Raw genomic sequence first — 13,341 nt, 5'->3', positions numbered from 1 at the left:
TATATACGTTCGTTCGTCGATCTTACAACTATTTATTGAATATACTTTTTCGTTCAAAGTTTATAACGATACGTTTTAAAACATTTATATAATAACTTGTTACTTTTAACTTAAAAAAAAATACTGGCTAAATTGGTCCGGCACTTTCGCTGGCACATACCAACAAGCCGCTACGTTCAGAGGGCACTCACACATACACGGTCGACGATTCACAAAGCACACTCGTACATGAGGGGTGCGCCTAAGGGAGGCATGGTGGGGACTGTATTAAGTTCCTTTCTTTTCACTAAAATAATTTTAGGGGATGGTTTTAGTTCGATATTTTTTTTCTGAGGGTCCTCTAGCGTGCTTGTGTTGAATGCGTTCGGGAGTTTAATTTGAGAAATGGCCGCTTTCGAGGGGTGCATTGGATATTGGTTGAGATGTTTGTGATTGCTATATTTTATATCAATGATTATTTATGTAACATGGCTCGAACCTTCAAATCTTTTCGCAATATTTTTATTATCTAAAATATAAGCTAAACACTATTTAATAATACATTAAAAATACCTATTCATTCATATATAAAATAACGCATGTAATCAAATTACATCAAACGAAAATTACTATTTAGATTTCTTCAGTTTAGTCATATTAATATACTCGAAAATTAAAAGAATTGAAAGCCACGCCCAAAAACATCACTTAGAAGCGGTAGGCTCTCGCTGAAATATTCTTAATCAAAGTTTTTACCTGATAGCAGCCTGCGGCGCGGCGGGCACCAACCGACCTGTCAATCTCTCAAAATGTTAGATTAAAAACATCATCTTTACTTTTTTAGCATTAGTAGGATCAAGGAATTATATTCGGGCGGCAAAAAAAAGAGAAGGCAAAGGAATATGATTATAAGGCTGGTTTAGATAAACCTTTGACGAAGGTTGAAGTTTTGAGAAAATTTCTTGCTATGTATTATTTTGTTACCGTTCGCCGGCTTACCTGATTATATACGTAGATGCTTAGATTGATATCTTGTATTGAGTTTATACTATTTTACATAAACCGATTTTCTGTGATTGTTAAGTGACTTATAAGAAGTTTTATTATTTTTTTTAAATTTACTGATAATATTTGACAAAATTACCTATTTAACTTATAGTAACATCATGTATAAACAAAAATTCAGTTTCTTAAGACAAAGTTCAGCAACAGATGTGTGCTACCATTGATAGCTACGGTAGTGAAACGTGGTCACTCACTTCGGACCTAATTGGCAAGCTCGTTCACATTCATTCTATGTCCCATGGAGAGGGTTATGCTTGGTATAATTATACGAGATCCTATAGATGAATTAAAATAACCTACTTGGTTTATCGAATAGACAAATTGAAGTGTCAATGGATAGGCTATATAGCGCGCAGAATAGATAGCTACTGGGGTTTTAAGGTTTTGCAGTGGAGGCAATGGATCGCAGGAAGTAATTAAAAAAAGTAAGTGCAGCGCAGGAAGTCCACCCACAAAAAAATAGACAACCATGTTAAGGCCAACAGGTGAAGCTTGATATAGTCGTCTTATGTCAAGCATTGGATATTCTACGGATGAATAATTATGAAAAATCTATTTCTAGGGAACTAGAACCATATCGCTAGATTATAGTATATTACCATTGATAGGATTCGATTTGTATGCAAAGGCTCGTAAATTAACTCTAATAACAGTACATGTCATTTGTTTAAAGGGAATATCATAAGGTGAACCTTTTTTTATACCACTTACTGGAATATAAACTCACAAATCAATATTTTTGCCATAAGATATGATTGACTATAAAATACTATAAAATCTAATTAGCCTGCTTGCTTTGCTTTTTATGTTACATTTTGTGCGAGTGATATGATTATTTTTAATTGCAAAACACAGCGCACCACGGCATTTGCTTTTGGTACCTGGGACTAGGACTAGGTTGCATGTCTAACAAGCTTAGTTATTAACGTCAATAAAGCGGAGCAGTCACACAAAATGCTAAAAGTGGGAGCTGCGATTGTGTAGATGATATTTTTTTAAAGCAAGCTTTCCACAAGGGCATGTAAAGCTTAGAGAATGTATATAAATCTCTTTTGAATGCGACAGTCTGTGCGATATTGGTATTGGTACTGAAAAAATCAACCGAGCAGTTGTTATGATGCCGAAATATGTTACCTAACAAGCTTCTTTGTGTCGTAATTAACATTAAAATAAACTGTTATCTTTTAAAATATTCTAAATTTAAAACGATTTATCTATTTCACGAGTTAATTGAATTTAAACTCAAAATTTTAAAGTATAGAGTTTCCTTTCGCACGAACATGCAGCTTAAAGTTCTAACATGGGTTGTCATAAGTCGGCAGGTGTTAGCAAAAATGCTGAGTCAGCGCGGTGGCACCGGTAGTCCGTGGTAGCGGGTACGAGTCTCCGGTCGATCACGATTTACATGTCAGACGCACCGCTTGATATCCGATTGTGACGGGTGATGTTGATGCTAGTCATTGTAAGCTATCGATATTTCTATGAAAATACGATTAGGTAAATAGAGATTTAGGTCGTATCGAAGATGCAACGACAAAAATGTACTTATAACTTTGGTTGGAGAGATCTTTAATCAAATATAATACCCAGTTGATACTTATTATAGGAACTAAGTTGGAATTAATATTAGCTTGTACTACGAGATCATATCAGGAATGACGAGATCCGTAGACGAGAAGTATATTGCCCAGTGGATCAGCAAATTGAAGTAATAGTGAGCAGGCCACATAGCGCAAAATACCGATGATCGCCAGGACCTTGTGATTAGCCACTTTCAAGTACAACATCAGATGCCAACCCATCCAAAAGGTGGACAGACGTCATTGTTAGGGTTTTCGTAAAACTCTGGAGACAGATCGTTTCTTACTGGTGTTAAAAGAAATCTGTAATGTCCAAAAAATGTAATATATCATATGCCTTGCGATATGTATAACTGGCAAAACAAAAGTAACTAAATTCTGTTCAATTTTCTGTTGTAAGACTATTATTTTAATACCTTAACTCTCTACGTATGCGTATAGCTTTGTCTGCGCTGCAAGTGGCCTATGGGTCGTGCGTGATAAAATCATTTCCATGGGTCGTAGCCAGTTTGTTGTTCGTTGAACTGTCCGTTTTCACCGGAAAATACATTACTTACACTTAATTCCAGACTCGAAGCTAAACCGTAAATAAAAGTTTTTGATACTATTAACTTTATTATAGATTTGTTGTAAGCTTCTTCGATATTAAAAATTCTGTGGAGTGAAGAAAAGTTCTCTTTTTTTTAGTCCTGTCGCCTTATTAAGGTTTTAAATTTAATTCTAATAAAATATACGTACATATTTCGTTCATAACATAGTTTTTTGTTTAAAATAATATTTAAGCGCCATTTATTGATACAAGTTAAACGCAAAATACTTATTTGTGTGATATTTGTATACGGGGAAATATGCACGGGTTATAACATTCTTTGCTCATATTACGCGTCTTCGAATAACGCGAAACATTTTCATTTACAGTCAAGGAATATTTCATTCTAGTAACGTGTTTTCCAAAACATTCTAAACAAAAATATATTTAAGTATTTGCTTTTAAAATGTTGCTAGTCTTCAGTGTATTATGAAGATTAAGACTTGCTATTTAAATACAATTATTGAAAATACAAAATAAAAACTAACTGATCTCCAAAGACCACGCATACGTTTATGTCGATGCCTTAAATATTTTCGATCATTTTTGGCAAAATGGTATCTCTATCCCGTTAAAGGTGACACTAATTTTGCGTTTTAAAGGTAATTCGTACCTTAAATTGGCTCTTGATATACCTACACTATCTTTAATATTGCCCCAGAAAACTATATAAAGGTGTTAAGAAATGTTATCTAACGAATATTGTGAAATCACGTGACCAGAATGGTTTGTCATAAATTTAATGTTTCGGAAGCGATACGTGGCATCGTCCTGTTGAGGCTAAATATCAGGCATGTTAATATCTGTTAATAAATAAAGTTAATAACAAAATTTATAATTGAGAATTTTTAATAATCTAATTGTTCATTAATAATAAAATAGTTGTGATTTAAATACAATTATAAGTATATCCCTTTTTTTAGAGTAAGAATGACCTGAAAGGGGTATTGTATGCGCAATTGGTTGGTCGAGTTTAATCCTACCACTTCCGTTATGAAGACAGACAAGTCAATTTGAACCAATAACCACTAATGCTGGCGTCGGTATGTAGACAGTCTGGCATGAGCATCGAAATAGTATGACCAATTCAACGCCTGTTTGAACCTCTATAAATATATACCTAAGTATACATACATACCAGCTTGATATTAAAATAAATAATTTAGTAAAAAATACATATAAAATGTCCATGCAATGGTTTAGAGCGATATTTATACCGATTGATTAGTTATAGGTGTAAAAACTATAAAGGAGTAATATATCTTATTTGTCCAATAACCTTATGTACATTGACCACGCTGCAAAATATTACTTTAATTTATTTTTGCTATAGGAATACGATAGGCCAATAACCTCTAACAGTTCAAAGTCTTAAGGGATAGATGAAACAATAAGTAATTTTAATAAATAGTAATCTGAATTGTGAAAAAGCTTTTTCATACTGTAATATTATATATTTATGTTATTTACTATATCTAAAACCATTGATTTTTGGAGGGTGTACCATATATTAACAGCAAATTACATGTACCTGTAGGTACACCTATCAAAGAATAATTAAATTTAATATGTGGTAATCCGAATTTCGAAAACACTTTTTTTGATAGGTTATCATAAAGCTATTTATTATTTCTGAAATAATTGATTTTTGGATAGGGTGTAAGATACTTTAATTGACAGCAAATCAGTACATATATTCACCCCTTTAAAGCGCCTACGACTATTACCAATCTTTCGTAAATATCTCTAATATAATTAAGAAACATCTGCAATAAGATTTCTGATTGTAACTGTAAACTAGGAATAGTTATTTTATTTAAATTCAAAATAGTTTGCAGCTATACTACAACTATATTATGAATTGTAATTAAAATAAATTCAAGGCAGTAGCAGTTTGGCGTAAAGCCAATAAATATACGATTCAATTTGCGTAGCAACACTTTCTTTTTGAAAGTCACGATATAAAATATTAGTCTTCATTCATCTGACGTCTCAATGTTAGACGATGAGCGTCCAGACGGAAATCGGATCTCATCAGGCTTGTGACCGTAACTGAAATAAAACAATCATTTAATTCGAAATATTTATCGTAAGCGTAAATTTTTATTACTACAGCTAATTGACATTGTCATTGGCTAAGACGTTGATGACATGGTTACTATTTTTTTTAAATTTGTCAATTTTGTTGTTTTTTTTCAGTTCTTTGTTCAGTTATGGATAACGTTAGCAATAAATATATGCTATATTGCTGCTTTTAAAAAAATAATAACAGTTAATAATGTATCATTTTTTTATTTTCTTCTTTCTCCCTCATGCAAGTGCAAGTTTATGATTAATCATAAAGGTAAATTTATGTAAAAATATAAGTATGTTTGTTTATACGCATTAACCATTCCCTACTTGTCCTTCGCTTGTTTCCATTCTACGCCTGTCTGTAAAATATTGCCTTGAGTGATAAGACAGTCCATTATTCCTTTTTTAGTGATTATTTGTCTATGTATTTATTTTATAATATATACAATAATAAAGTGGAAATGAAAATCTAATATAATATAAATCTAATAAAGTATTAACTTAATTTATTAGATTATGCTGCGTCAAAATTTATTATTGTCAAGATCAAGATTTGATGGCAAAACAAAAATGAAAATTTGTTTAATTTTATTATTAAAATCGATATCATCGTGTTTGTCCCGTTTGACACAATCGTAAAAAAAAGTGGTAAGATTATCGATGGGCCAGGCACGTGCTGTATTACATGCAACGTCATCGGGCAGTCATTATCAGGGGTCAACGGCCCGTTGATTACCTTTGAACACACCCTGTCGTTCATCATTAGCCTAGGTTATGATATTTGTAAACATAAGCCTCCATTCACTTATTTGGACAACATGTCATTTTAAAATATTATTGAGACGAACTTTTTAAACACGCGTGTTCAGAAGAAAAACAGCATATGCGTTTGAAATAGACATGATTCTCGTTTAACTACAGTTTTCATTAAATTAGGTAACGTACTTATTTACGTATCATTTTCAATGAAGATTGATTATGAAGTAGAGTTTCAAATGAACGTAAAAAGAATTATAAGAACTACACTGTTTAAAAGCCGTTTATTTATTTACTTATTTATTTCTTCATTTATTTTAACATAACTGCAGTAAAACAAGTTTTAAAAAACCGAACATGTTACCACATAAATAATAGTTCCGTTATGTGTTTCTTTATAGGTGACAACGTTTAAAATTTACTATGTATATATATATATATTATTATTAACATATATGTAAAATTATTTAATTGATCACAAATAAAAAAGAAATTTCAGTTTTTAGTATGCAAACTTTCCGGCCTTTTTAGCGATATCACTGTTTCTTAACGAGTCATGGAAAGAACTCTTACACGGAAAAAACGCTTGAATTTCTACACGAGATCGAATTAGGAATAAGGAGATCTACATAATTTGAAAGATAATCTACATAGCCTAGTGGATTGGCAAATAGAACAAAGTAAGCAGGCTACATAAAGCGCAGAATAGATGGCCCTTGAGGTGTTAAGGTTCTATAGTAAAGACCACGAAGCGGTAAGCGTAGGGATATGCACCCAAGTTGGACAGATGACTTCATTGAGGTCATCGGTAGGCGATGGAAGCGAGCCCCTTACAAATAGCCGTCATAAAATCTACAGGGTAAGCCTTTATCTATCAGGAAACTATGCGATAACCTGAAATGCGTATGCGAATCTTTTTTAGGCAATGATAAAATTAAAAAAGAATAACGTTACAATAGTAAGTTACGGTTTATAAGACATTGTATCTGCTCTCTCTTCTCATCAATGTATTTTCTGAAAACCGAAGTCCGAAGTCTAAAAATTTAAAAAAAATATTTGACTTTGATATTAGTTTTCGATTCTCAGCATGGGAGCATTATCAAGCTAATACCTACTTTATATTTAATAACAAAAATCTGAAAATTCTTTGCCGTTACATTTTATTGTTCTGCATTTTTTCAATATTTTAGTTTCTTATATCGTTCACTTGTAGCAACCGGTTCAAAATTCAGTACAGTTGATTACTCAATTTAATTTAACTTGTACCGCAATTCTAAATTGTTTAACAGTCGGCTAAGACATGCAATAAATCATGTAGCCGATCGCGGGAGCATGGGAATAAAAATAGGAATTCAATGGCTGTCATTGCCGCTATTACACTAATCAATTTAACGCAGATATTTAAATTTATTTTCATAAAACCGTTGTATTTATCACTTGCGAGGAGTACGTTTTATAACAACGTGGCGGCATCGACAGATAATAAATCAATATGTACACGCGAGTGCACGATCTACAGCGCGGAATATATCAAATCAGCTTGGTGCCTCACGATCCATTCGTACCTTTTGTTTCTCGGTACTCCGTTCCACGCACAACGGATTTGTATCCGTTAACCTCGTTTCTCGATTGTTTTATAAACGTAATAACAATGTTAATCGTTAGGGTGTTCGGAGCGATGGTTGAGCTAATCAACAGTTTCTTCATGTACCACACCTTCACATTGTCTGGTGGTAGGCCCTAACTAAATATTTGCATATTGCCAAATGGACGTTGTTGTGTCAATAGGACACAAAACGCATATTTCTTAAAATATCTATAGCAAGAGCCAGAAACCAATCTTTCGATAGATTGGAATCGTCTGAAAGGTCATTGATATTAAATTTAACTGGGTATATTAGCTTACGAATACGAAATCAACTTGACAATGCACATGTATGTACATATACATTTAGAAAATTTAAAAATTAGATTCATGTTAATTGGTTTTAACAATTTGTTATTTAGATCGCCAATGGCATAATTTCACTTAAATATAGTAAAAAATAGCCATCTGTCTATACTTTATCAACATCATTTCAGCCGTAGAACATCTATTGCCGGACATAGGCTTTCCCCATAGAATTCCGAAGACCGGTAGGAAACAGTATGCATCCAGCTTCCGACAACCTTAACAATCTTTCGTATACAATTTTATTTTTCGATCTTAATTAGTGTGGACTTGTTTTTACTTGCATATCTACGAGAGAAATTTGAAATTTTGATTACCAATTTAAATTTTTATAAAGATAAATTAATATGGCTGGGTCTAAAAAAAACACATTTATAAAATATATAGAATACAGAAACAAACGAAAAGGCGTTGATTTTTCCAAAGAAGGTAAAAAGCTCTTCTAATTTTATTTCGCATAAAATAAAGACCACTTAAACAATTGGAAAAGGTAAAAGAATGTTTCTTAATGAGTACAAAAATAAATAAAACTATTATTTTGAAGTGTAGAAATTTACAGTCTTCACTTGTTCTTTAAATTGTGTGTCAATGCTGAATAATACCCTGAATTAGTTTCAATTAAAATTTATTCTTTGACACTATGTCGCAAAATATATTTTATTCATCACAAAGAGAGATGTTTTTGAATGTAAGCTAGTCTCGGAGAATTTTAAAATATTAAATTTTCGTCAATGGTATCAATCTGCAAAGATATGAGATCTTAAGATTTGGTATAACTACTGCTATATGATGATCGCAATGTAATGAAAAGTATTGATTATACCGTTACAAAATAAAACGTCAAAATAATGTAATGTTTTAATTTTTTAGAAAAAAAAAATAGACGTCACTGCCCCGCGATTGCCGTGAATGGTTCTAATATGTGGGAGTAGGTGTATATCGTAATCTACGTGAGACGTAAGAGCGCTCGGGCGCTTTGATCTCCGTTACAATCGCTCGTAATTGATGATTGCGCGCTAAGTCCATACACGGCGAAGCCAATCGAATGCGCACGCGTTCCTCAGTTGGTTTGAAGGAAATCCTTGTACATGATAAAAAGTGCCCTAAAAGCCGATTACGTCAAATATGATGTGAAGTATATACTAAAATCGTGCTTTATTCAAAATTTAAATCATCGTAAAAATGTGCTTCCATTTTTGATTTTAGTTTGACACGCATGAGAAATTATGAAGAATCCCTTAGAGCGGGGACATCTTTCAGGACGGACTATTTAATAATATTTAAGAATTTTTAAAATTGTAGTACTTAAATAATATACTTAAAACTCACATAATTAAAAGCATAAGTTCTACGATCTGTTCATCGAAATAAGTAAAAATAAATTCATCTTGAATTTGTATGCGGTGCACGAATAAGCAAGAGGCGTGTCAGTGAAAACTCGCCTACTAAAGGATTTAGGCCTGTAAAGAACAAACATCTGCTCATTTTTGAATGGATTTCTAAGCAACTTTTGTTGGATAATTTAAAATTTGGGTAGGTAGGAAAAGAAGTCAGGTTAGAGAGGGCAAATGCGAATGTAAGGATACCACCCTTTTTTCTGGTTCCTCCTTCTTATTTGTAGGAGAAGGATATTAACCTTCCTATTTTCACCCTCTCTCTCTCATTCTATACTATTTATTTCTTTCTTACCTCTTTCGTCCTTCATACTTTCTATCATTCTCACAGTATTAATTTACATTCACGCATCGCCTCCCATCCCTTCCCATATTTCTTGTAATTTTAATCATTTACATTTCCTATCGACCATTTCCATTTTTCCCTTCTTGAATCTGGATACTTCTTTAAACATGCTACGCGAGTCGTCAGCCCTGAGAACTGTACTTGCACTACAATTGAATCCATAGTAAGCCGACAAATAATATCTCTTACAAATTACTAACTAGACTACATATCATATTGTAACTCTGACGTTGATTTTAAAAACTAATGTATTAAATCTAATCGTAACCGTATAATTGAGAAATCATAGAATATGTAACGTTGTTAATGCCGATACCTGTAGAACGATCTAACTTCATTCATGGATACCAGAACCCCTTAGCAAATGTAATATGTACGTAATTACAAAATGAAATATTTACCTAAAATAAGTAGACGTAATAATTTGTATAAAAATTAGTTTAATCGCCTAGACAAATCGTTAGTACTCTTTTGAAGAACAAGTTAAGACAATCACATGCTAAAGGCTTGGTACTTCGTGAAGAATTTTTCGAAGGCCTTAGCGTCTCACTGCACTTCCCATCGCATTTACAGTATGTAATACTTTTCTCTTCATGTTAAACGTAATACATTTTTTTATTTAACGAAATAATATTAAAACCATAAGCGAACACTGTGATTTAGTTATGTCATTATGCATAATAGATTTAAATTCAATCTTAGGCAATTGATTGTTGCAATAACTTGAAGTAAAAAGCGAACTAATCGAAAACAAATAATGGGTTATTTTAACATGTGAATTATGAATGAAGACGTTTTAAGCGCAGCCTGCAATCTGGCTCACATAAATAATGTTGATAAAGCAATTTTGGACATCTGTACGTAGGTGCAAATTAATATTCACTTACTGGCGTACGTAGGTACGTGCGGAGCTGGATAATGGAATAATTTTCAATTTTCTGTTCATCGACGTCATTACGTTACGGAACCTTGCCGTAATGAAGTCATGTTCATGCAAGAGCCATCAGCTTAATGGATAAATCCTTTTAAAACTTAATCGATCTATGTGTTTTTAAAATACTATTAAATCCATAAACAGTCTACATATCTTTGCTATATAACTTTTAAGAACAATTCTGAGTCACCGATAATATTAAAAATATACAGGATGATTTTTTATAGATGTAGAAACTTTATACGGGTGATTTTGTCAGCATTAAAAAAAGCTTTAAAGCTTTTACACATATCTTTAATCACCTGTATAAAGTGATCATTTTGAAATATATTACATTAATTAATTTTTTCCATTGGAATGTGACAGGCAATTACAAAATTCTGGCAGTGCAAAGTCAGCAGGAAACGGCTAATGGACAATAATTAACTTTATACTACATTACATTATCATTACGTTATTTATTATTTCTGAGACTTAATTTTTAGATAGCGTGTACTATATAGAGACACAGCTAATAAGCTATTTATTCACTCTTTAAAGTGGAAAGTGGCTGTGATAGTCAAAATTACGATATTTTTTTTATTTTATACATTTTCCCTTTATATTCAAGAGGAAATAAGAGTAGCGTGCTAACGGGATACAGTTACGATTTAATTAAAAACTCTTTGATTTAAGAAAGAAAGAACATAAAACATTGCTACATTGTTTCAAAATTAGAATACACTTGCCCGCCGTGTTTTGGGTTCGGAGCGACGCAACCAAAAGTCGAGCACCAAAAATGTAATAGCTGTCATTGTGCATGATTAATGCAATTAATCCCACAATAGCTACAATATCTCGACGTACACTGCGAGACAAAAATATTGTGGTAATTAAAATATTCAAAAATTTAATTTAGTCTTTATATAGAAAACAATTTAAATTTAATTAACAGATATCGTAAATTTGTTTTGTTTAGTAAAAATTATCATTAAAATTATCATTATTATCATTTTTAGTCCAAATAATTAATTAATATTCACTTTATGATTTTTATATTAAACACGCCCATTTAACATAAGTATAAAACATACACAACAAATAATAAAATCAGTAATAACATTTTATTTCCTGTAAACGATTTTATTGCACCTTTTGTTAATTCTTGTAAAATCTATACGTAACTTTAAAATAGATACAAATTTCGTCACCTTATACATATCATCTTGATAAAGGCTAAGAAATACATATAATGTATGATTATTGTTTTATAATGTTTATATTTAAAAATTATTATAACGTAGTATTTAATGAAAGATCATTAACTTTAATGTTACTCTAAAATTGTCAGCGCTTGTAACCGTATAGATCGGGCCCGGTCGGATAGATTTCATAAATAACGTGTAGATTTTTGTACATAGATTTATTACGTTCGGCGAGCGAAAATGGTGGGAGATTGTTTTTCAATTTAACCGACGAACACCCGCTGTGTGACGCGCCGCCCGGCCAGAGCCGGACTGGGGATTGGTAAATGCATTGTGCACTGCAGCGTTAGGTACTCCGTTAGCGCTGTTACGGTCATATGTTTTTTAAATTTGTATGATAATAATTAAGACAGCACTATTTTCATTAAATTCATCAATAATTACCATTAAAATTAATTAGTTGACATCAGATTTCTATTCAAAATAATCCCCTTCAATGCTATTAGAAAAATGATCAGAATTTTGCTACGGGATCGCATCGAAATGCAAATATCCGTAGAAGAATCAAGGTTACCTAAGTAGCTCTAAGAATTGATCGCTTGATGTAGCAGTGAGAAACGTCGCTTGTGCACGATTTAACCGATGTTCTTTGCTATAGAGAAGTTCTCAAGTAGCGAACATAACCTGGTAGACGCTGGTCAGTAGAACCTACCATTAGGCGGATCGATGACGTAAAAAAAGTCGCGGGAATTCTCTGGATGTGAGCAGCCGGCGAAAAGCGGAGGCTCATGCCTTGCAGTTGCCGTCTATCCGCTGATATGATGACGACACTGGTGATGACGACAATGATGAGATGAATGTTATTAAAGACAATTGACATTTCTGGAATCGTCAAATAAATCATTTTTGGCCTCATCAATCAAATGTCAATGTTTGATACGATTGTATTAATAATAATAATCTTTATTATCTGCAAATACACACATGAGTGGCATAAATAAATAAATATAAAACACAGTGAAAACATGGTACTATTAGTTACTTCAAACTTGTAATTTCAGTGTAGTCTTTTAAATGAGAACACGGTAAAATAATTGTAAAAAAAATGATTAAAAAACTAATTAAGTAAATATATAACTAATAATATAATACAAATGATATGACCACATATTCGGATTTAATTATTTAATATCCATAACGAATTGAAATTAGATATGAAAGCAGCGGTGCGAGACTGACGATAAGAATTTAATATTTTTTAATTGTCGGATGTTTTTGTTGAAATAAAAAAAATAACTAGTGTCTAATTTATAGATGTTTGAGTAATTTTTGAGTATATTATCTTGTTGTCACAGAAACAACCGAATAATAGATAACTTTGTTATTGAAAAATGACACTCCGATACTTTTTCGTTAGCCGAGGGCAAATGTTACCAGCTGTGGACCAAACGCGTATGATTTAAAATAAATATTCTCTTTGGGTAAAACTG

Source organism: Battus philenor, unplaced genomic scaffold (genome assembly GCF_028537555.1).
Source record: "Battus philenor isolate CCGP_79_NKW_IND1 unplaced genomic scaffold, ilBatPhil1.0.hap1 SCAF_10, whole genome shotgun sequence".
Classification (NCBI taxonomy): Eukaryota; Metazoa; Arthropoda; class Insecta; order Lepidoptera; family Papilionidae; genus Battus; species Battus philenor.
This window is presented reverse-complemented; position numbering follows the sequence as displayed.